Here is a 26,348-nt window from a genome sequence, read left to right as displayed (position 1 = left end):
GGATAATTTTGAGTCTGTTTCTGGTAAGAACTTTGAGTATTTCTGAATAACTTTTTAACCACCTTCTTCCAATTGTCTCTTAATAAAAAATCAATTTTAAAATATTAAAACACAGTAAAATGTTAAATCCCAAACTACTGAATCAACTGCTATCAATAAAAAACATAGATCACTCCAGTGTTATAACCCAAGTTTCCTAGTCGATTTTTAGATAAAAACAAGCAGATTACTAGCAAAGGTTTATCTCAATTCCCACATGTACAGCATGCCACATTAAATATATGCAAATCAACCTCTTTCTCCTCTAGTTTTTTTGAGCTGACAACTCATATGACCTGAAGCCATGGTTAACGATTACAATTATTTGACTTTCATATTTATACAATCAGTCATCAGATATGCATGTTAATTGATTTTAACAGATAGTTTTGTATTCTAATGATCAACAGTAAGTGTACATTTTATCAACCTCTTGATTTATAAGAAAATAAAACATATCAGTTTTCACAATTAACCCTTCACTATATTGATTAGCAGTATTCACTGCAAATTTCACTGTGAACTTCTTCATAACACGTTAACCTGGAAGTACTCCAAACTAAGGGATCTTTATTTTGGTAGCAAGATTTGGTTTTCCAATTAAAGGCATTCTTCTACTGCTTAAAACTTATTAAAACAATGTATTTTCTATGAATTAGAAATTATGAAACCTAATTTATACTTAAATAAATGGACTGGGCAAACAAGTAACTTACATTTATTAAATATTCACATGTGCTACTTAAAAGTTCATTGCTATTTTTCAAAGAACCTTAGTCATGCAATTCTTGATTTTAATATATATGACAGAGTACAACCTTACATCTAAGATCCTCATTTCTCAAGTAATACAGTTAAGGCCAAAACATTCCTGTTTTCAACACAAAACATATTAACTGAATTGGTTACTCTTTTTTTACACGGCTGAAAATTTATTCTTTGCAATTATATTTTTATTTGTGATACCCTTTCCATTGAGGTATAAAATACAAAACTACAAACTGGACAAATTTTCATGTGAAGAATTGACTATTTTCTAAGTTCATACAGTGTGCAATCATTATCTTCCAAAACTAATGGTTGTTCTTCTTTATGTCTATTCATACGAAAGAGTGGATATTGCATCTTACTCTCAAAAAGACCAGGTCATGTCTTGTTCTACAGAAGGGCTCTCCTAAGTTAGGTCTTAACTGTTGTTGGACTAAAGGATTATGCTCCAATTTTGGTAAAGCAAGAGCTGCTGAATCCCTTTCTCAGTGTATTTTAATATCAATATAAGTATTTCAATTTGCAAAATACAAAATCTTTCTATTTTCTATAAATAATTGAACGAGGTGCAGAGTGTATTCAACTTTTAATCAGATGAGCATTGTACACTCCAAGTTCTGCTACCATTCTCTTTTTGCCTTGCTGCTCCAATTAATTTCAAGTGAGACTATACACCATGAGATTCTGAGACACATTTTCCACAATAGAAAGCAACAGAGACACTAGAGCACTCACACAGATACATAATGCTTATTCAAGTTCCTATAGCGGACTAGGGACATAAAAAACTCAAATCTATGTTACCATAATCATGAGCATGCACCTTAACCTCTAAAACACTATTTAATAGACTTCAGCTCTGATTTTTAAAAAGCCTTGACTGCCACCTTAAAATAATGAGAAAGTTAGTGAATATATGATAGGATTCTGTTGCTTACTTAACAGGTATTTTCCTTAAGCTAAGGACTGGCATCATGACCAGTACTGATAAGGCAAATAAATTCTCTTCAACCTTTCCCTTATTGGGAAACATCATCTTTATTTTCAACAGATCTTGATTTCACCCTGAACATAATGAGAAAGCCTGTGGGTCTGCAGAAGGAGGAAATCCATTCTGCTCTAATCACTAAGCCCTTTTTACCAGCACAAATATCAATGCAGAAAGACCTTCGTTTCTTTTGTACAATGCAGTGCTACAAGTTAACCACCTCGAAGACTAACTATAAGGTTTATACTTTGGTAGCCAAGGCAGACATTAGGATAAATGGAAGGGTGGAGTAGAGATCTTACACTTAAATGTGAAACTTCAACATAAACAGGAGAAGAAAATTGTGGGAGATAGATGTTAAGACAAATTCACTAATAAAATCTTCATCTATACTTTATGTGTAAATATCTAATAATCTCAGGAAACAGAAATAATTCCTAGTTTCTAAAAATGCTTGATATCCCCACTTCTCTTTTAAACTTCACAGTGTTAAAAATTACAGACCTGGTCATGTCAGCTATGGAGAAAAACCAGTAAAATTTAAAAACTGCATTATGTATGGGCTGACTGAGCCAAACTAGTCCTACTCTGACTCATAAATACAACAGATTAATTTACATCACAGTAAATGGGGTTTTATCAGACTGGCAGCCAATCACTTATTGGGGTTCTGCAGAGCTCCACTTAAGGGCCAGTGCTCTTCAATGTCTTCATAAACCACTTGGATGCAGGACTCAAAGGTACACTAAGTTTGCTGATGACACTAAACTGCTGACTACTCTGATGGCCCTGCAGAAAGGTCTTGGCATATTAAAGGGTTGGGCAATCACCAGCCATATGACAATTTACAAGGGCAAATGCCGGATTCTGCACCTGGGATGGAGCAACCCTGGATGTATGGACAGATTGGGAACATGAAAGCTGGATAGCATCCCCATGGAAAGGGACCTGGGAGCCTTGGTTGAAAGCAAGTTCAATATGAGTCAGCAGTGCCCTGGCAGCCAGGAAAGCCAACTGTGTCCTGGGGACATCAGGCACAGCATTGCCAGCCAGTCAAGGGAGGGGACTGTCCCACTCTGCTCTGCACCGGGGCGGCCTCGCCTTGAATATTGTGTGCAATTTTGGGCACCACAACATAAGAAAGGTATTAAGCTATTGGAGAGTATCCAAAGGACAGGGCAGGGTCTAGAGGGGAAGCCTTATGAGTAATGACTGAGGGCACTCGGTTTATTCAGCCTAAAAAGAGCAGGCTGAGGGGAGACTTCATTGCAGTCTACAACTTCCTCGTGAGGGGAAGAGGAGGGGCAGACACTGATCTCTTGTCTGTGAGGACCAGTGACGGGATCCAAGGAACAGCCTGAAATTTTGTCAGGGGAGGTTTAGGTGGGATATTAGAAAGAGGTTCTTCACTCAGAGGGTGGTTGGGCACTGGGACAGGCTCCCCAGGGAAGTGGTCACAGCACCAAGCCTGACAGAGTTCAAATAGCATTTGGACAATACTCTCAGGCACATGGTGTGACTCTTGGAGCTGTCTTGGGCAGGGCCAAGAATTGGATTTTGATGATCCCTGTGGGTCCCTTCCAAGTCACGATATTCTATGATTCCATGATTAAGTTAGAATTTATATAAACATTTTCACAAGATGCCTAAACCTAGATTAAAGTAGAAACAAAAGAAAATACTATTTACAATTCATTATTTTTAAAAAGTATTTTAATTGTTCATCGTGAAGATTGATCATTAGAAGTAACGTGACTAACAGTACTCAGTGTATTTACTAAAAACTGAGAGGAAACAAAAAGTGGAAAGCAACTGATGACACCTTCTGATGACAACTTTCACGTAAAGAATTGCAACTACAATAAATTCCACAGTTAAAGGTTAAATTAAGGCTACGTGTAGAAAGAAGACCAATAAAACATACTCTAGGAAATGAGAAAGCAGCGTAGCCAAAAATTTTCCAGCTGAAAGACAAACATTATGAGTTCAGGGATAGCATGCCACCATCCAGACGCTATGGCCAGTTTGGATCACTGAAACTCTTACAGGCATCATGACAGAGGCAATGGAGACAAAAAAAAATTCAGAAGTTCTGTACAACTTAGCTGACTTAGAATCCAACTATGTGTAACAGACACAAAAAATGATGTTGAATCCATGAAATATAGAAAACCACTTACTATACTGGCTTTGTTGCACAGTAATATGTTCTTGGGCACTATTTCACACAGAAGACATAAACACGGAAATGAGTAAATTTAACACAACTAGGTAGATAAGTTTAATTACCTGTATCCACAGGTGATCAGATTTGATTAGAAATCATAAAGGATATGGGTTTTCCATTCTCCTTGATGTAGAAGGTATAGTCTTTAGAATGTTTAGTTAACTTCACACTAAAAATATTTAACTGCTTTGCAACTCACTGTATAACTTAAACAAAGACAAAACATATTATCAGCTGGATCAGTTCTGTACAGCCATATAAACTCCAGCAAAGGTTACAAGGCATGGATGGAAAAATATCAAAAAATAAGAACAAGGGGAGGACAAAAGACGTATTGATCATTTTGATGACAAATCTAAGCCCACACACAGGTTGTCTGATGTGATAAAAACCACATTCATAAGCCCTCCAAGGGTCAATTTGTGAAACGGAAAATGTTACACTCCATTTTATAATAGTGACTAAATTTCAATGGACTTACTAACATTAAGAAAGAGATTAATGAGAATAGTTTGCTCGCATAAAACCAACCCTCTCCTTTGATGCTCCCTGTCTTTAACAAAGTGGAACACGAATACTGCATAAGCAGCCAAATGCCTCTTCTGACATAAATATTCCTTCTGAGACTCCCGATGTCACCAGAACTAAGGCTTGTGGCTTCCAAATGGACAAAACATGGAAACTTGACTTTAAGAAAAATGAAAGGCTGCACAGTTTCTCTTAGAACAAGTGACTATTTTACACAGAATCATCAAGTCAGTGAATGCAAACCACAGCAGAAAACTGCTGCAAATTTCAATCCTGTTAGTGGATAGATGAATTTAGGGAAGAGGATGTAAGTATCATCAGTGTAAAGCAAAATTGCTGTATTTTATTTTAAACATGGTTAAACTCAATGCTTTAACTTAAACATTTAAGAGTGATTTTAGACTGTAAGTTTTACATCTCTTGCCACTTGAATCTGGCGATCCAAATATCTATAACAGCACATTTGAAATGCTGAGTTATATTAATCTCATACTAACTATAGCAGTTCAATTTCAACAAATTTCTCAGGGTTTTTGCATATTGCTGAATAAATGACTCTGGAATTAGCTTACTTTTCTTGGAGGCATTATATGAGATTATTTCTTAGTCTCCTCCTCTTTGATTTAGTACACATCTTCAGATAATTTATTAATGTTTTGAATATCTCATTCATCATCTATTATTACTGGTGTCATAAATTAGAGGAATGGAACAAAGCACTGGACTATACATTTATCCATATTCATCAAAAGAATAGCCAACTCTGTTAGCAAGCACTGTATAAAGGTTGTTGGTCTATCCACTAAGGTGAGACCAGGAGCAGTTTTTCAACTCAAATCCCCAAACAGATGAAATTTATAGAATAATATGTTACTAGTGAAATAAAAATCAGGGCTTCACCTTTAAATACAAAGGGGTAGGAACACTTGGTCTGCAAAAGACAAAAGCACATGTCAGACATTGCTATGTCCTGTAAATCACTCAGAAGAATTAGAAAGCTAATGAATGCCAGGTTTACCTGGAAAAAATGGATTAATTGTTGAAAATGCTGTAATTTTGTCAGCATACCATAAAACAGTAAAGAGAAGGCAAGATTCAACTAAGAGAAACTTAAATGTCAGTATTTAATTCAATGGTAATATTGCTCAAGAAGACAAGTTGCCTAAACTGGTGGCAATTAGGAAAAATGAAATCTCTTGTCTTTTTTTTCTTTCTTTCCCTTTCCTGTTTGTTTTTTTTTGCTTTGGTTTGGGTTTTTTTTCAACAGTCTAACCATAAAGGACATTGGAAAATACAATTGTGAAAATTTAATAAGATTTTCAAGATAATGGACATTAATGCGAATCCTATAGGTAATAAGTTACATAGCAGCATAGTAACTTGAATAAGCATTTTGTATCTTTCAACTCTTATATGAAAACATTTGAGCCAGATTTAGTACTTCATTAATGGAATGAAATACAGAATATAAGTTTTTACATTAGCGAAGAAAAGAACTCCAAAAGTTAAATTTGAAAATTGGATAAAGTGCTTCAGATAGCAACTGTGTATCTAATTTCTCAGAGGGGAAGAAATAGTTGTTATTCTTTCTTCTTCAGGCATTACAGATTAGGTATTTCAGGCTCCAATATGACCTGAAAACAACAAAATAAATTTTTCCAATTAAATAAAAAGTTTGTCATTGTGCCACATCTAATTTAGGACCCTCATTATTTTCCATACAGAACCTTCACTATTGATAGTAATTGATGATTAACAAAACATACTTGTATCAATGCCTTTTAAAGTTAATTCAACTCAACACAGACACATTTTTACCTTTATACGTTTAGAAATATTAATTAAACTGTTTAATGAACTAGGTATTACGTTCTCCTATAGTTACAACTATCAGTGGAATAGAAAAAAATTATGTGAACTGCAACTTTTGTCAGTCTCCAGTTTGATTGGTATTTGGCAATGATCATGATACATCTTATTCAATCTATGAAGGCGGTTTGCAATCAAAAAGAATCTTATCATTACATGACTTAAAATAAGGAGTACCCTCTTTGTATTGAGGTGCATGTGGTTTGAGGACTGACACAAAGCAAAGAAATCAATCCCTTCTCTGCTTCAGAGCTGCCATTTGCACTCTCACTTTTATCTCTGCTTCACTTCATCTAAAAATGTATATTGTCAGGGAAACACTGAGAGTTCATCTTCTCTGATAATTACGATATTCACCCTGAATTCCATTTTGAGCCTCAGTGAATTTCTAACTTCTACAGCTGGAAACTTTATTAGACGAGAGACTATAAGCATGTCATACCCAAAACTTCCAGCAGCAATCTAAAAGTAACAGATCAAAGATAATTCTCAGGTGCAAAAAGGACTTTATTGAACCTGGTCTCCCACAACCAATGGAATTCCTCTACCAACTGAAGTAGTAGTCAAAAACAAAGTGTTGGCAATGGTAACATCATTCCATCGTGCAAGAGTTTCCTCTACTTAGTATTTTCAAACTATCTGAGATTTTTTCCCTTCCTGTTTTTTTGTTCACTGAGTGGAAAACTTATGTCTGCATGGAATTGTTCACAGAACCTCAAATCAAGGAACATAAACAGTTAATTTACTTAAGACCAACTTCACTATATTAACCTTGGGATGGATGCCTGGAAGAAGATTTTTTTTTTTCTCATCCCAAAGAGATTACTTGCTTATCTAAAACTTTACAACAAAATCCCAGTGAAGGATATCCAGAATTACCCAATCTTCATTATTTTCCATATAAATAAGCAGGTAATCTGTTTTGTATTCTGAATACACAATTTCACTTATTAATGACAGATCTGAACACTAATTAATGAATGTATAGAAGTACTGAAATATCATGGAAATAATGCTTTAGCATTATTCCATATGGAATTTGGAATACAAGACCCAAATCTCCTCGAGTAATTAGGCCAACATAACTTTCTTTTAACTCTTGTTACCTAATTCTCATAACTTTCAGGTCTGCTGAAAATGTCATCAATGAACAGTAAGCTGCATGGTGAATAGACACCAACTGACCACTGAGAAGTAAAAACAGATAACATTTGTTTGGTTAGAACACAGAATAAAAATGAAAATCAATGGAATCCTAAATTAAATATTTTTTTAAAAAATTTATTTTTATTGAAGGTTCTGCAAGACATGTCTTCTTTTTAATATCAGACATACAGAAGGCTTCAGATGTTTATATATCTGCTGGATAGGACCAGTACTCATAGATGTTGACTCTTAAGGTAGTTTTAAGGGATATCACTGTTATGTTCTCTAATCACAGAAATTACATGAAATTTAAACTTTTGCTTCTCTGCATCATCGTATCCTCTAAACACTGTTGAGTACCTACTCTCAGACAGACATATATTTATAAAACCCATGTACTAGAGCATTCATTCATGTAATTGATCAGAAACACATGTGGACCTGCAATAATCTAACACATTTACCATCGGGACAAAAGGCCAAGAAGGACATTTGAAATCCAGTGACTATAAAGGAGTGATTAAATGCAGGAGGAGAACTAGGAAGATGATATTTTGAAGCAAGCAGACAGGTACCAGCAGAGACCCAAAGCTGATACATCGGGACCAAAGATAAAACTCTCCACAGGGGCCTGTGATAGGCTGTGATACTAATTTCCTCGACACAATTATTACCACTAGTAAATAAGTTTACTACAGCTACACGATTTAACAACTGTTAAACCAAAACTGCTAAATTCAGAATCCACTAAAAACATACTACAAATTGTCGCAAAGAAATAGAGCTTGTTTACTCCTCATTACGGTGTCAGTGAGTCAAAGAGTTGATCTTAAACAACAAAAGCCTGACAGAAGAAAATGCCGCCAGCTCTGTCAGACTCCTGGAATAGAAAGTCAAGGCTCAAATGATTGCGTTGATCTTTGACTGAAACTGTAAAACAAGTCAGGTTCTTCAAAGCCAAACATAACACCACAGCCAACAATAAGGAGTCTTTTAGTTTTTTCTGCACAATGGATTTTTTTGATGTCATGAGCTCTGGAAGTTTTTAATCACAGTAAAAAAGCACTAGCAAAGTAAATGCATATGGCCTAAGCCCATAAGGACTGGTTTTCCTAACTAATTTTATTTTTCCTTCTTTCACCAGCACCAATACTTCTTACTAATAGATGCTTTGAAGTTTTTAACCAGCTTCTAATCCATCAGGGTTTTTTTTCCTTTCACTATCTAAATCTGAACAATAGTTCAGATTTGTTCACTGACTAAACTCCAAAGTAGCTGTGTTTTATTAGTCACATGGAAATGGGATTGCTACCCACAAGACTCCACTGACACAGATCAGAATCAGAATCCCATTTAAAGGTTAATGGCCTTATGATACATCATTTCATGCTTTTAATTAATATAAAGGTAATTAAAAATACCATATTTTCTGTTCGTAAGTTCTTCTTAGTTATCCTTCCTGAACTTCTGATTCTCAACATCACTTCCTATATCCTATCGGTCTTCCCGTCCTTTTTTTAAAAGGCCTACATTCACTAAATCCCTCTCAATATATCTTCCAGTGTAATTTTAGAGTGTATTTATAAGATTTCTGCTGCTACTCATTAAAAATCAGATTCATTAATGTTTATTTTCTAATTTTAGATATGACTTTATTTGAAGTAAAATTTTAACCCATACCAAGGAGACGAAGTTTTACATACTGCAGACGTCATACCCCCACAGAAAGTAACAGCAGAAATAAACAGTTAATTACTAGAATCAGAGCCAGAAACAATAGACAGACAATAGTTTAATTTAACCACCTGCTGCACAACCTCTTCTTCCCATCTCTCACCTCCAGTAAATTTATCTTGATTATAATTACATTGGTCAATTGAAGTTCATTCAGCTGCAGGTCTTTCCATCACTGACATCAACAGGACTCACAAGTACAAACCAATTCTCTCTTCCTGGAACAAATCTTAAGCATTCAGAAGCTCAGGACTTCAGTGTTTGACTTCAGGAACTAATTGCTTAATAGGCATCTGGAAAGTAACGATTTACTTCACTTAGCCATACCAGCACTTTATTATCCATTTTATGTAAGAATTCATAATGATAACAAGCGTATTGCTTGACATGCAACAAAAACATAGAGGCAACCAGGTATTTCCTCTGACCCCTGTCAGATCAATTAATTTCCGTAACAGAGACAAACGCCTTCAGAACAGCAGAACAAGACAAGAGAAATCCTCTCAAATGCAAAAAAAAAAGCCAAAGAATATATGCTGTGAGGAAGTGAACTAGGTTTTACAAATGAACTTCACTGAAGTAATTCTCTATACCACCAATAAAGCTGTTTTCAGTAATGTACAGCATCGTACACAATACTTTATAGTAAAATAATTTCATTAAATCATATGCCCCCCAGAAAAAGATAGCATAGGTTACCTATCCAGAGTGCTTATCAATACAAATATCCATTTCATTTTAACAGAATAGAATTGTCTAGGTTGCAAAAGACCTTTAAGATCATCAAATCCAACTATCAACTTAAAACTGCCAAAGCTTTTGGTGAAGAAATTTTTGCTAATATCCAATCTAAACCTTCCCTGGCACAACTTGAGGGTGTTTCCTCTTGTCCTGTAACTTGTTACCTGGGAGAAGAGACCATCTCCCATCTTGCTACAACCTCCTTTCAAGTAATTGTAGAGAGTAATAAGGTCTCCCCTGAGACTTCTTTTCTCCAGGCTAAACAATTCCAGTTCCCTCAGCTGCTCCTCACAGGACTTGTGCTCCAGACCATTAACGACTTCTGCTGCCCTCCTCTGGACACGCTCCAGCACCTAAATGTCTATCCTGTACTGAGGGGCTCAAAACTAAACACAGGATTTGAGGTGTGGCCTCACCAGTGCTGAGTACAGGGCGACAATCACTGCCCTGGTCCTGCTGGCCACACTATTGCTGATACAAGCCAGGATGCCATTGGCCTTCTTGGCCACCTGGCACACTTCCGACTCATAGTCAGATGACAGCTGACCAGCACCCCCAGAGCCACTTTCCAGTCACTCTTCCCCCAGCCTGTAGCACTGCATGGGGTTGTTGTGAGACAAGTGCAAGACCTCGCATTTGGTCTCGTTGAACCTCATACTGCTTGCTTTGGCCCACTGATCCAGCCTGTCCAGATCCCTCTGCAGAGCTTTCCTACCCTCCAGCAGATCAACTCCTGTCCAACTTGGTGTCATCTGCAAACTTCGCAAGGGTATACTCAATCCCCTCATCCATATCATCAATAAAGATGTTAAAACAGGGTTGGTCCCAGTACTGAGCCCCAGGGAACGCCACTTGTGACCAGCCACCAGCCACTTCATTCGCCACCCCTCCAGGGGCCTGGCCAGACAGCCTTTTTTTTTACCCAGCAAAGCATCTGCCTGTCTAAGCCATAAGCAGACAGTTTCTCCAAAATGCTGTGGGAAACAGCGGCAAAGGCCTTACTGAAGTCTAGGTAGACAACATCCACAGCCTTTCACTCATCCACTAAACATGTCATCTTATCATAAAAAGAGATCAGGTTGGTCAAGTAGGACTTGCCTTTCATAATCCCATGCTGGCTGGGTTTGATCATGCAGTTGTCCTGTTCATGCCACGTGATGGCACTCAAGGTTAGTGCCTTAAATTCACACTTTTTTACCTCAAATTTACACACACAATGCAAACAATACTTACTATAAAAAGAGAATAGCTTACTTACTGAAATCAGTTAAAATCCAAAATCGGAGGCCAAGTCAACCATAAACAGCAAGAATAACGCCCATGTAATTTTTATACCCTGTATTTACCAATCTTCTGTACTTTTACTAATGCAAAATATATCAACTGAGAAAATGTAACCAAAATTTACATTTTTTATTATGAGAGATTATTTTCAGGATCAAAAGAGGTACACTCTGAATACAAATTTCACATGATCTTAAAAAGTAAAAAAAAAAAAAATCTGCTGCATCTCCATCTTCTAGTCACATGACAAGATAATGTGAAGATTACATCATTCAAGGATTACCAAGATAGGTGTGTGTTTAATTATTAGTCTGGGTCACCATTCAAAGTCCTAGTTATTCATTCACCCTCCTTTATTCCACATGCTGAAATAGAGATTCCTTGAACAAAAATTCCCAATTCACTGACTGTAAACCTGATTAAGTGAGTGAGATACAGAACTAAAACTAAGATAAAAAGTTCTTAGTAAATACAAATCCAATTTACTTGTGCTTACATGTATTTCAAAACTTTGTTGTGTTCCCACGGTCCAGAACTAAGAACGAACCATTTCATCAGCTGCAATACAGACAGCTGCCATAACACTGTCTTTATGTCACTAAGGTTAGCAATGTCTAAAAAGTAGGCTTTAGTTTAGAAACACAGAATATGCTGAGTTAGAATGGACCCATCAGGATCATCGAGTCCTACTCCTGGCCTTGCACAGGACACCCCAAGAATCACACCACGTGCCTGAGAGTGTTGTCCAAATGTTTCTTGAACTTTGTCACTCTTGGTGCTGTGACCACTTCGCTGGGGAGCCTGTTCCAGTGTCCAACCACCCTCTACCTGAAAAACCTCTTGCTGATAGTAAATACAGCCAACTACAGGACTGTTAGGAAATTTCTAAGGTTCTATGGCATCAGTACCAACAAGGGGAAAGAAAGTCCATGTGATAAACTACCACAGAAGAGCTTATTTTCCCCATGTATGTACATTTGAATACTGTTCTAGAAACAGCAGTGGTTTTCTGGCCAGAATGCTCCAGACCCCTTCTTAGGATCAAGATTCATCGAAAGCAAAAAGATAACTTACTTATAATAGTATGCATATAGATAAGGTTTACGTATCTGATTTAGAATTCTAAAATGCTTATATGTATGCACAGAACTTCTTACACTGACTAAATATTAAAAATACCCCAGTACCTACTATGGCTTTATGAAAGAGAGGTAAATGAAAAAACCAACACCTTTTTTTTTTCAGTTTTACAGAGAATTAAGAAAACAAACAGTAGTTGGAAACGCATTTTATGAACTGTCATAACCAAGACAGAGTGGATGACAGAAGATCCATCACAGCTGAATGGTCAAAGATACATGACAACATGTATGACTATTTCAATTAATGAATGAAAAAAAGATTTTATTAGTCAGTAACACATTATCATCTGGCCTTATACCAGCCTTACTGAACACTAAAAAGTGTGAAGATCAGATGTATTAAGAAAAAATTAAATTCAAAGCAAAAAGAGAATTCAGCTTTGGGCAGAACATGATCAGGGGACATCCACCTGAACACAACGAAGGGCACTGTTCTAAGCTATGTACGGTCTAAAACTTCCACTGCACCCAGTGAGCAGACTGGGACTAAATTCAGATATAACTATTCACATCAAGCACAGTATTGGGTATTATTCGCTTATATCTGGTGACAGATATTTCCTTTTAGATTTCCTGCCAAATGTCATTTGGTGGGATCACAATGGGTACATCAGGGCAGACACTGAGCAGCCCCTCAGGTTACCAACAATCTGTCCTATTTCTGCAGAAGGGCGTTTCAAATTAAGGTTTAAATGGGCAGAGGGAAACAAAAGCCCAGCTTTAATCTCACCTTATCACTGTCATTCCCTCTAGACCTACAGCAGGCAGATCTCTGCCACTACACCACCATCAAGGTGCGGCTGGGTCACTAACAAGTGGCAGCTACTTAACTTATGTCAGACCTTTTCAATTAGAGAGGTCACAAAGCAGTTCTCCTTGAACGGGTCAGTTTAGGACACAGGGAGTTCGCGGGTTTATTTGTTTGGTTTTTTCCTTCTTTTATCATAGTATTAATAAAACAACTAGTCTTTCAAAAACTATTTTAACTTATACATGCCCATGGATGCAACAATGCCCAGTAAGGTCTGGGGCAGTCAGATGATCTGTGACCAACTGTCATAGACGACAGAGTTTACAGCAGGGTGGTGAACTTTGAGCTCTTGCTCTAAGACAGTCCACTTTAGAAACACTAAAGAGGTCAGATGGCACAGCTAGAGCTCCGAGAGTAAGGTATGAAAGCAAATGTCCAGTGTGACAAACATTCTCCCTCTATCTTTCACCTATGCAAGATGACAGATATCACTTACATGTTTTTTCATTTGTTTACATGTGATTAGAAAGTCTACTTGCATTTCAATTTCATTTCACTGTCATCATGATAGTGGTGGAGACTTTGAAAGGAACTAACAGTTTCAGAGGCCTCAGCCTCAGAAAAGGCAAACGACAAATGAAAGTAAAAATACTTTGAAACATTAATTAGTGAAGCTAGAGAAACATATCTCAAGTTACAGGAAAGAGGTTAGTATATCAGGAGGCACTACATAAAAAGACACTATCCAGTGGATGCTATAAACAGAATCATGAATCATGACAAACCCATGACCAGCTATTAAAACGGAATTCTGGAATTGACAGTTGTTTCAGTTTCCTCAAAACTAAGCAAAATGAACAAGTATAAAATTGGCATGGCCATAACATTTCACCAAACAAAATTCTTAACTGTAGACAGGAATTAGTCTCAAGTGAAATGGCAGCTAATTTATTGCTGTCAGTTCAGGATACTTTTCAATGATGAAATCATCGCAAAGTGTAACTCAGGACTTTGAAAGATAAATTCTCTCATTGAAAAAATGAAACTGCTACCCAACCTTCACTTACTCTGAAATTAACCTGAATAAAAATTTTAAGAGTTGTCTAGTCAGGGTGAGTAAAAAACATTAGCTGAAATACAGTATTAGCAATCTGGAGACTTCCTGGCAACTTGAGTCCTTTTTTTTTTTAAGATGAGAAAGTATAGATAGTATACTGAGCACATCAGAAAGAGTGTCAGCTTAATGTAATGTACTACTACAGACATAGTTCTTTCTAAAGTAAATTGAATGTTTGAGAAAAATGAGAAAACCTTGACCACTTTTTCCTCTCAGTATCAAATATATCTTTGTCACCACTTTCACCACTCAGGTGCACAATGAGGTGGTGATCTTCATCAGCTCCTCTTCATCTTCCAGCATATTCAGATCTCATCGGAAACTCAGTAACTGCTTTTGTTGTTTTTCCTAAGACCTACACATATAAGAGTCAACCTACCTATATATCAAAAATTCTCATTTATCCCACTCACTCATGAGATTCAACTCGCTCCCAACCAATCCACGCAGTGCACAGCCTCTAAAATGCTCATCTCCCTAGTTGCCAAAGCTTTCAATAACTGTAAAGACTGTCATCTTTAATGACCAAGCCTCTCAATAGTAATTTTACATTATTCTTTTTGTTTACATCTTTATCACTGCATACCATTTAACAATAACAGAAGACAACCTGAGTAAAAACCCCTGTAGAAGTCTATGTGTTCCATTACTTCCACAAATGCAGGGAGCCAGTACAGTCTGCTTCAATATCTAATGCTGTATCTTTACTGTGTTTTATATTTGTTCTTCCTAGCCCACATCTCTTTTCTAGTGAGCAGTTATGTGGTGCTTAGCTGCCTGCTGTGGTTAAACCACAACACTACCCTACAATTATTTCTGTTGCAGCTGGATCTCCTCATGGCCTGAAAACACAGAAGCAGAAGAGCTTGACATGCACAAAAATCATGCAAACAAAACGTTGAGACATACACTGTAATAAACCAAAACAAAAATGAGTAATGGCCAGTTCAAGACACACATTTAGTGTAGTTGGCTTTGATTTTATTCCATTTTTCCAGAAGATGGACTCTTAGAAGTATGCTGGCTTCTTTCATGCTTAGGAAAGTCCAGGGCTGCAAGCATTAGGACAGTAAGACTGCAGAAAAACAGGAAATAGTGATAGAAAATAAATGCTCAGTGCTTAAAAAATAAAAAAGAAAAAGAAGACTATTCAATGCCTGTTAATAAGCTTTATATTGAAAGCTTTCCTCTTAAACCCACTGGTTTAAGTGCTAGTCATCCACTTTCTATGCAGCCACTGTTCTTTCTCAAGCTCATATGGCTTGAGCTAGGCTGATCCATTACTTCTGGAAGAGGATGGTGTGAGTCTGAAGCTTCTATCCATAATGGAAAATGGAAGATTATCCTGAGTATTACTGGAAGCTACCTTGAAACACTGGCAGAAGACCACCTGTATTAGGTGTTCTAACATGCTTTGGACTAAATGATAATTAACAGCAGCTCTACAGGATTAAGCACTCCAGTCAATATTCAAAAATTACAGCATGAGTCTAACAACATACTTTTATCCCAATCTGGGTAAGCTGCTACAAGTAGTAAAATAATGTTCACTCAGCCCACATTTGCCCTCTTCTCAGATAAAATTACTCACAGTGGAAATTATAACCATGACTGATCATACACTATTACAGTAAATTAATGTAAAAATCTAGTCTCCCTCAACAGCTATGAAACAGCAATAGCATGCTCTAATTCCTGGCATATGTCAGTCTTGAATACTGACTTATAGGCAGAACCACATATTTTCCATCTAATATACAAGAATTTTGACAGTTTATCTAAAAATCCCTAAAGACCAGAATAAAAATGTTTAAGACACTAAAAACAAGCTAGGACTTTCTCTAATCACTGAGGCTTTAGAGTGCACAGAAGTGCTATTAAAGTAATATAGCATCTCAGTGGGATTTGCAACAGCTGAAAGTGCCACTTGCTCATTCTGTATGTGTACCTCCATCCATCCCAGTTGTGCAAAATGTCAAAGTGGAGCCATGTCCAGTGACAGTAGCTGCTGGCTGCTACTGTTTTTTGCTTCTCCCCACTCAGTTTCGTAAGGGCCGAACCCTGTGATTCTGCATTTGTGGGTAAAGACAGTATGACTGCAGCAAGTATATGTCAGACATCATTATTTTAATATAATTATTAAAAATTAATATTAACTTGTATCTGTCCAATACAAGTTTTCATTTCTTCTCAGTTACAGAATTCCTCGCACTTCACCCCAAAGAATGTAATTAAGGCTCAAGACAAAAGTCATAAGAGACAAAAGACTGTGCAGCTTTTCCATATCTGCAAATTGAAGTTTGACACTATCTTGAAGAGGTGTCAAATCAGCAAATGACTTCACTGATGAAGTTACCAAAAGTAACAAGCAAACCATTTGGGTTCATATACAGTTCTGAAAAATGCATAGTATGAAAGGGGCCACAAGCAGCTGGCAATCAACTGGAAATGCAGCAGGTACATTCTGCCCTATACACAGCTCATCCCATCTGTCCCTTACACGTCTTTCTAATTCCTTAACTTGCAGTTGAGCCTCAACTGTCATCCTGCACCTGAATCAAGCAATCTTTAAACCAAGACTCACGGGCAGTATAATAAATAAGAGTTGGGACTACTGCACAAATCCAAAAATCAAAATAGGCTTCTTCTAGGTGAAACCCACCCTGACTAAAAAAGGGAATCTTGTGAGAAAGAGACCAAGTGTAAAATATTTATAGTATTTTTCACAAATGCTATATAGGAATGAATTTTTAGTTTGAAAACAGAATTATCAAAAACAAACTTACTTAAAATAATACAGAAAAGTACCAACATAAAATTTCTAAGGGTATTTCATACTGATGTGTTTCTCCAGAAACTTGTGAAGTAAATTAACAAACAACAGGTAAAGTTTACCCTCATTCATAAAACATCCTCATTTATTGTAACTGACTGCTACCTTTGAAAAGCACATTTGAAAAAAAATTCAACTCATCCTAACTGTAATGCATAAGATCAGCAATCTAAACCAATCTAAACCAAATCTAAACCAACGGCTTTTTTATTTCTTTGGTTTTAGTTCTCAATGCACTAACTTTTGACTGAACACTTTAAATGAATTTTATGACCAGTAAACATATACTGCTGATATGTTCGGAAGAAATCTTTCCACTGACTGGGACATGAGTTTCCTCTTATTACAGGAAGTCAGAAACTTCCTGCTTGTTGTACTTTTCTCTACTTGTGCTCACCCATAGTTCTCTCATCCAGTCACAAAAATTAAACTTACAGGAATCAAGGTTTTTGCATACTTGAAAATAAAAGAATATCTTCAATACTATCTGCTACATATTTTCAGGAAGTAGTAAAACTGGCAGGGACAACCAGTGTAAGTTGTATGCACAAATGTGAAATCAACAGTGAAAATCAAAGGAGTTCAAATCTTTGTTCCGTTAGGCTAGACTGCTTAATGCATTATACATAAAGATTATGGGGTATAATGGAACTTTAAAAGGAATTGTCACAAGCAGCAACAGGTTTAATCTACAAATAAATACACATATATATAGAATGCCCAGTTACATATCTGAATTTATTAACTTTTCCCCAAACTGTGTATATTTATTAGCAACATAGGCCTACATGTAAGTGATGTGAACTAAAAATTAGTCAGGACCAAAGGAGAAAACACTATGCTACTGACTCATGAATAACTGAAAAACAAGCAAGGTTCCCACATTTTTTTTTAGTATGTGGTGCCAACAGGCTGTATATGCTGGAGGTGCCCAAGCCACTGTTCTAAAAGCATAGATAAGTTTTATAGGAAGCAGGACATGCAAAACAAGCATGAATATCAGCAGAGAGCCACTTGTCTCACTACAGAAACAAATAACCCCATTATCATTCCCAGCACAATTATAAAATAACTTATCAGATATATATTAAGAGAAGTATACTAAATGTTTACTTGCATTGTCCCATAAGCGTTAGTACTATTCTTCTTGTATCCCAGAAACACAGAATTGGTTTGGGTTGGAAGGGACCTTAGAGTTCATCTTGTTCCAATCCCTCCTACCATGGGCATGGACACCTTTCACTAGACCAGGTTGCTCAGGGCCCCATCCAGCCTGACATGGAACACTTTCAGGAATGGAGCATCCACAACTTCTGGGCAACCCGCTCCAGTGTCTCCCCACCCTCACAGTAAAGAATTTCTTGCTAATATCTAATCTAAAGCTCCCCTATTGCAGTCTGAAGCCATCACCCCTTGTCCTATTCACCGCACGCCCTTGTAAAAAATCCCTCTCCAGCTCTTTTTAAGCCCTCTTTGGGTCCTGGAAGGCTGCTCTAAGGTCTCCCTGAAGCCTTCTCTTCTCCAGGCTGAACTCCCCCAACTCTCTTCAGCTTGTCTTCAGGAGAGATGCTCCAGCCCTCTGCGTCCTCTTCATGGTCCTCCTCTGAACTTGCTCCAGCAGGTCCATTGCTATATTTACTCTATCACTCTACTTCTCAAATTTATTTTATGTAGCTTACTATTCAACATGTTTAAATTACTCATCATTTCTCCCATTTAACCAAGGCATTTAAATTGCAAGATTTATTCAGTATTTTACAGTGTACTCCTGTATGAGCAGTGCTGGGATAGTATAAAACCTAGGTTTACTGAAGTTTTCCGTCACAGTTGTTGTTTGGCCTTGAGTAAGTCACTTCCCTCTCACTAAAAATTATTAGTATAATTTTCATTTATAGATGAAAGGCTCTACAAAACTATTAACCACTACTCACAAATACTCCAGATAAAGTTCAGTTAATAACAAGGTACAAGAAACCAAAGTATCAACTTGACACTCTTAATCAGCTTTATATTGCAAGCAGGCATGCTGATATAAGCACAATTACAAAATAATAACGAAACATACTGCTCCAGGCTTAAAAGTCTCTGTTTTTAAAAGAGGTCCAATTTACATCTGAAAGGTCAGTGGGAACACCCACGAAAACTTTTAAAGCAGAGATGATAAAAAACCTAGTAACTGTATAAGAGAATAATACTCATTTTAAAAGAGAATCTGTTGGGGATGATCAGAAAATACAACAACAGTTTTCAACTCTGCAACTTGTCAGGTTTCAATAGTAAAACACAGGCGGATCTTCAGCCAGATATAAATGCTGCCTTACTGTGAACAATGACAAGTGGAAAAAAAAAAGGTCTGAGGATAGAGTGTGCATATCCACATCATACCAGATGCAGTAGCCACTGGTCACATCCACCAGTGCTAACAGAAAATCTCAGAACCCAGAATACAATCATCTTCATAAACACCATGTGAAATTAATGAAGTTAAAGTAAATGGCCAGCATGCTGGCAAATCAAACTTGTTGTTGACACAGCTAAAGCATAGTGGATAAGAAATAATCATCAGTGTTGCTCAAGTAACTACTGAGTTTTAAGCTACTCTTAACAATTGAGAAAAAGGTGCTGAGCATTACAGTGGTAAGGCAGATTATTAACAAAGCACTGTAAAATTTGTAAAATAATTACATATTACCATGGATAATAAAAACACCCACCTATATAAAATTACATATCAACAAGAAAATTATTATGGAGAACAAAACCCAGGATCAGCATCATAAACCCTTATAAACTGACTAGAATTTGAGGAGCTCCATGGTATGGCAGTTAATCCACAACTGGGAAGTTTTTCGTAAATTCCTTTAAAACATCTGCTGTTGGCTGCTAAGTGACAAAACAATGGCCTGGATGACAATTCATCTGATGCCAGGTACAATTCTTACACTAACATCAGAGTGAAGTCTAAATGCCAAAAATTCACGTCTACAGTTCCAGAAATATTCTTTAAAACTTTCAACAAATTCCATACTTTCCTGAAATTCAAGTCTACTCTCTGAGCACATCACACAACTAATACTTCTTGCCAACAGGAAAAAGAAAAACCCAAAAGCCCATTTGTGTAAAGCCAGAGGCTAAATAAAAATAACATTTATTATCAAGTAGGCACAATCCAGGTTTCAAGAAACATCATTCAGACATTCATTACCTGACAATTCATAACCAAAGCATCTTGACTGTACGTGGGTCTATGGGTTAAATATAACAGCTCACTCAGAAGGTGGTGACAGTAGAGATCTGTTACAGACCAGCGGCTCAAACTAGAGAACAGTAGGATTTTTTTTGTAAGCCCATATTTTTAATCTGCCGAAAGAAAAATGTCAAACTGAAGTCTTTAATACTGAAACCTAATATCTCAGGATCTTAAGCTGCCAACAATAAAAACATCCGTTTTAAAAAATTATTAGCAACAGTTTTCTAACAGTGTTCACCATAACCAATAGAAAGAAATTATAATATATTTCATTATAACAGCTAAAATGAGTAAATCACTGGGGTAGAAATTGGGCACAGTCTAAGAATTACTGATCATGATCAGATTACATAGCCAGATAGCGATTACTGACATGTAAATATTCAAGGCACATAGATGCTCATATTCCTGAGTTTTCAAAATTTCAGAAGCTAAAAAGTGTTATGGACAAAATGAATCAGGAAGAAAAATCTTAGATAGAAAAACATGAAAACGGAAACTTCCTTAAGAGTGCTTTTATCTTTGGTCAGGCAATTCTACAGCTAACAAAAGGGACAATTTTGACTACAGCTCATCCTAGTTGCTTAAAATCTGATGTTTTTTTAAAAAAAGTGTGTTAAAAAAAATAAAGGTGGGATCAACAAGGTAGAACAGGGAAGGCTGGATCAGCATCAACATAAATTACAGTTACGGAGTGTAGAATCTGAGAGACATAAAACATCCACCTATGACACCACCAAGAGTGGTATCAAACACTCAACAACAGCAGTGGCTCATGACTTGACAAGAGGTGGCACAAGTGTTAAAAATCGTACGGAAAGATCAAAAATAGGCAATAAATACTTTCATTCTATAGTTGGAAAGATTCAAAATGGTATAATCGTATCACATTATATTGATTTTCTTTCCAACTCATTTGTTAAGCAGATGTTCCAGATCAGATGTTAAAAAACATTGTGAGACAGACATTTTAAATCATCGTACTAGTTAAACTTATCCCAGAGTCCTAGAGTAGTCAGCCCAGCAAATCTATGATCTGTGGATGTTCTTTTAAAACTACGTATTTTAAAAATCTGTATCTGTCTTTAAATGCTAGGGACTGCCACCACGCAGAAGAGTGAAAACACAGTGTCAAAGGGACAAATTAAGTTTTAAGGCAGTCTGATATGATAGAGAATTCAGATGAGATAACAAGAACCAGTGAAAGACAGATGCATTCAAATGTATTCAAACAGTAATTGCATGCCTTATTTTTAAATAGTGGCAAAGATGAATCACTGAAACAAGTCATCCAGAAAAGTAAATGGTAGATTCTCACTATCTTGATACACTTTAAAAAAAACCAAACAGCTTAGCCAACTAGAAGTTCAGAAATCAAACCCACTGAGACAAAAACTGACGCTGTAGTACATTTAAGGTGAAACATTCATGTATTAAGATAGATGCAGTACTAAATGCAAGTCACTTAAAGCAAGCACATGAACTTTTCACATGCACAACTAGATTAATTAGTAGTGCAGTAGTAATGGTCTTTAATAAACCTAAAATAATGATTTGCCAGCCCATTAACACAACAAAAAGCCTCTCAAACTAAATAGCACAGAAAAAAAATGTTGGCATTTTTTAAATAGAACACCATGATACTGTCTTATTTCTGCTACATTTGGTTCAGTATCAGTGACATGTGAGTCCTCCTAGTATTTTCAAACGATTTTCAAACAGACTTCAGGTCATGTTATGACTCAGTGTTTTTGGAAAATCTACATCTAACCATTAACAGAGGTAAAATACCCATTTGTATTCTGTTTGGTAATTCATCAAACTTTATCCAAAATAAATGCTAAATGTTGAATGTTCATGTCCAAGGTCTGGATGTAGTTTGACTAACTGCTCCAGCTTGCCTCTTGCTTGTTTCAACTGTCAGAGTACAAACAGTCAACCATTTCTCCTCAAAGACTGTCACACATGGATTCCCATAAGATTTAGAGAAACCGTGCTTCTTTCTATTTAACATAACTAAAAAGAGTAGAAATTATCAGATTATAATGGGTGGACATCAAACTGCATCATTTTCAAGTTCTTTTTGTAAAAGTAGCTGATCATAGAAGTTGCAACATCAGAAAAATAAAGACATTCGGGTAAGCAACAAAAACATTCTTAAGTAAAACACAGACCACAATAACAACCTTCCTAAAACTGGAAATGGTAGCAGCTATGCCCCTTCTTTTGGAGGTCAAAACCACAGTTCAAGCCTCACTAACCTAATAACCAAACACAGGCAAGCAATTCCTTCGATCACATTTTTCCTCCTCCTCTGAAAGCATAACTCACCCAAAGAGCTGTATGTTTACGGACTACAGACTGAACTGCTTTGGGCTTTCCCAGCCTGAAAGAAAAAGCACACAAAACCTATAGCTTATTTACTACAGAGCAGTGCAGAGTCTAAGTCAAACAGTTTAGATAACATACCACATTTGCACTCAGCAGACATCACTGGCTCCTGATCTAAAATGCTCTTACACGCGCTAATCAACAAAGCCTCAAATGGACTAGCAACTGATTATCTTAGAAACTGTCTATCCTCCACAATTCTCAGCAACAGCTGTTGTCAATTACAGCAGCATACCTAACAGTTTAAGATAAAACTCCTCAGGATGGAGCGCAAAGTAAACTTTCTAAGGCTTCGTCAACAGAATTCCTTTCAAGGCCAAGTGTAAACTGGTTCTTCGCACAGCCCTTCCCCAGTGAAAAATGAAGTTGTAATAGCAACAACAACCTGGAGACAGCAAAGATGATCTCTACATTAGCGTAAATCATAGGCAGGCAGAGAATGTGTAACAGATTTCCACCACATCACATTTCTCTTGCACATCAAGGTACATATGAGGTACCAGAGTCTAAAAGATGCAAGTGCAAACGAAAGAGAAAAGAACATTCAAGTAAAGCCAACACGGTTATGCAAAGAAGGAAAAATGTGAGAGGAATGTTCTCACATTTCTCAAAGCTAAGTACCCTTCTCACAGGTGGCACAGTACTTTCAGAAAACCTCTAAACCATTTCTGCGTGACAAGTGAGCTTTGCTAATACTGCAGCTAAAACACAGAAATTGTTTGTAAAAAATCAAGTTTGTGGGTTTCCTTGGATTTATGAGAAGGTGAAATGAAGCAAAACATACAAGAATCTCATAATTTTAATTAATTGTTGAACAAAGCTACCAGTACAAGCCTTGTTTAGTTGCCTTCCCATCCACAAAGCTAGAGAACAGACTCTTGTTTTCATCTCATTAATAAAAGGATGCCATCAATATCTTTTGATATGTTTGGTTTTCACAGGAGTTTACCATATCTGCAGTACCTAAATATGAAACCATTATAAAATCTAGAGGGGAAAAAAAAATGCACCATCTTCCCAGTAGGCAGTTACATATAAACATAGCAATTCCTTGTGGTCTCATATTTTGCTATGCATTAAAATTCACTATATAGCTTCACAGCACATACAAGAGTAAGCTCCTGTTGTTGGCTCAATAGCAGAGTTACCAATTCCAAGTCAGAAAATACACAAAACCGTTTAGAAATTCACCAGCTTATTTAGAGTAGGCTGTGTACATGTTTACCTGCCAGTCTGAAGCTATTACAACACATTAATTGTAATAACTTTAGCAATCACTACTATTTATATACATACATATGACTCTTAAGAGTTACAGCATTTAGGCCAAACATGGGCCATGTGTCAGTGAAAAAAATAAAAGTCTGACAACCGGTAATCACAACTGTGTTAACTCAGTTATTACATTAACAAAAACTTAAAAAAATATCCTGGTTTCAAAAACAGAAATCATTATCCCCCGCAATTAATGTAATTTTCTTATTGCACCATTTTATATATTACAGTGTACTACTTCAACCTCTGAGTTGCAAACATAACAGTGGATGATGATTTAGAGAGAGGTGGGATCTAGAACTAATTTAACAGAATGTTGCATGAACCTCAAATTCTTAAAAATCTTTTCAATAACAACAATTGGCCCACATAATTGGAATATATTTTGAAATCTTCAGTTTTCACAGAGGAAGTATTATCAGTAAATAGCTGAATTAACGTATGACAAGTAATAGAACTGACAAGTAAGAACTTTAATGAAGTTTCATTGGTCTGACAAGAGACTTATCTTACGTGGTGCTTTTTAAACAAGTTTCAGAGTGCTTTGTAAGGGAAGGTAAGCAAGATTACTGAGAGTGAAGTGGAGAATGGATGCTGTGGAGCTGAATGGCATAACTACAAATGTATCCTTGTCTCCCATTACATTTTGGAACACAATTCTTTCACATGTATACCTCTTCCACATGTATATACCACCAAAGTAATGCTATGCCAATAGGATGGGACTGTCTCTTAAAAGCAGACCATAAAGCTTCCAGGATGTGTAATATCATAGGACATGTAGCTAAACTAAACTACTGATGAGTATGGTATAGCATATAAAATTTTCAAACAGCTAAAATATGCTAATTGCAGCCCTTGCACTAAAATGCAAACTTGTACACCACTTGAACTCCTGTATCCTAAAGAAAAACATGTGTGATGGTTAAACATCTACCACTGATGGCAATGAACTGGACAGCTAGCACAAAGTGAGTCAGGCAGGTGAGAACAGGGAGGAAGAGAGGCTCTGGGGCAAGAACACTGGAGTGAAACCAAGCTGCTCCTAAAAACTCTTTTCAAGACCTGGAGGAAAAAAAAAAAACCAACATGAACAGCTTCAACTTCCGTCTCCTGCCGCCGGAATCACCAACAACAATAAAAAAGAAAAAAAAAAAGAAAAAAAAACAACCCAGAGGGGAAAACCTTGTGACAAATCTGCTTCCTCCTCCCTCCCTGCTCTCACCTCCCAGCAGCGAGGCTCTGGCTCCACAGCTCCCCGCCGGGAGCACCTGCCCTGGGCACGCCCCGGGCCGCCGCCGCAGCGGCGGGAGCCCCGCGGGGGGCGGGCGGGACAGGCCGGGGAGCGGCGGAGCGCGGGGCGCGCAGGCCTCGGCGCCCCCCCGGCCCCGCCGCCGCCACGCACGGCCGAGGACAGGGCCCGGCGGGGCCCGGAGCGGCGCACTGTGGCTGCGAGGCGGCCGGCGGGAAGGGGGCAAGCGGGTGAAGGGGAGCAGATGCTCTGGGGCTGGTTTTACCTGCTGCTGCTGCTGCCTGCAGTGGCATGAAGATCTGGCTCAGCCTTTCTCTCTCCCTCCCCGCCTCCCTCCTTCCTTCCCTCCCTCCCTGCGCCGCGGCGCACAGACCCCCGCGCCGGCCCGGCGCCCTGCGAGGGACGCGGGGCAGGGGGAGGCGGTGGGGGAGGCCCGGGGCAGGGAAGGGAAGGGGAAGGGCTCCCTGCCCGCCCGCGGGGACGCGCCGTGGCGCCGCCCCGCTCCCGCCGCGCAGGCGCTCGGGCCCGGCGCCTGCTCTGTGCTCCTGCTGCCTGATCCCGGTTCCATGTGCCCGCTCCCGGCTCCTTTTGCCGGCTCCCTGTGCCCACTCCGTGCGCCCTGTGCCCGCTCCCGGCTCCCTGTCCCCGCTCCCTGCGACCGCCGGACTGCGGGGCGCCCGGGGTGCCGGTGGAAGGGGAAGGGCGAGGATGGGGCTCCCCTGGTAGCGGGAGGTGGCGCGGCTCGGCCGGCAGCCGCTTCCCGCCACCCCCGGCGGGCAGCAGCAGAAGGGCGCCGGGTGTTTTTTTGAGATCGGGAGGGTTTGCGTCTCTTCGGGACCTTTCGGCCTCTTGAGGAAGCCCGAAGCGCTTATTTTTACATAAAGCGTGCGCAGAGTGTAGTTGCCAGTCACGCAATGCGGGGTGAGGGGGGGGGGGGGGGGGGGGAAAGAGGCTTAAAATGGAGGTGATTTAAAGTGAATCCGTAACATCGGATTCGGCTGGCTGTGTTCAGA

At 38.1% G+C, this 26,348-nt stretch overlaps 1 protein-coding gene across 4 annotated transcripts in view; it reads right to left on the bottom strand.

Annotated features, from left to right (window-relative positions):
* The window catches only part of TBC1D5 (TBC1 domain family member 5), a 319,471-nt gene extending 293,795 nt beyond the window's left edge, over nucleotides 1-25,676 (bottom strand). For 3 of the 4 annotated variants that reach the window (XM_064673504.1, XM_064673496.1, XM_064673525.1), the window contains exon 1: nucleotides 25,601-25,676. The gene's annotated coding sequence lies outside the window, so the exon portion shown is untranslated. The remainder of the gene's footprint in view (nucleotides 1-25,600) is intronic. The other variant, XM_064673515.1, reaches the window with a different exon arrangement.
* Between the last annotated feature and the right edge of the window lie 672 nt (nucleotides 25,677-26,348).

The sequence above is a fragment of the Pseudopipra pipra genome, chromosome 1 (assembly GCF_036250125.1).
Source record: "Pseudopipra pipra isolate bDixPip1 chromosome 1, bDixPip1.hap1, whole genome shotgun sequence".
Lineage (NCBI taxonomy): Eukaryota > Metazoa > Chordata > Aves > Passeriformes > Pipridae > Pseudopipra > Pseudopipra pipra.
Note: the sequence above shows the minus strand (reverse complement) of the source record. Positions and strands in the feature narration are given on the sequence as shown.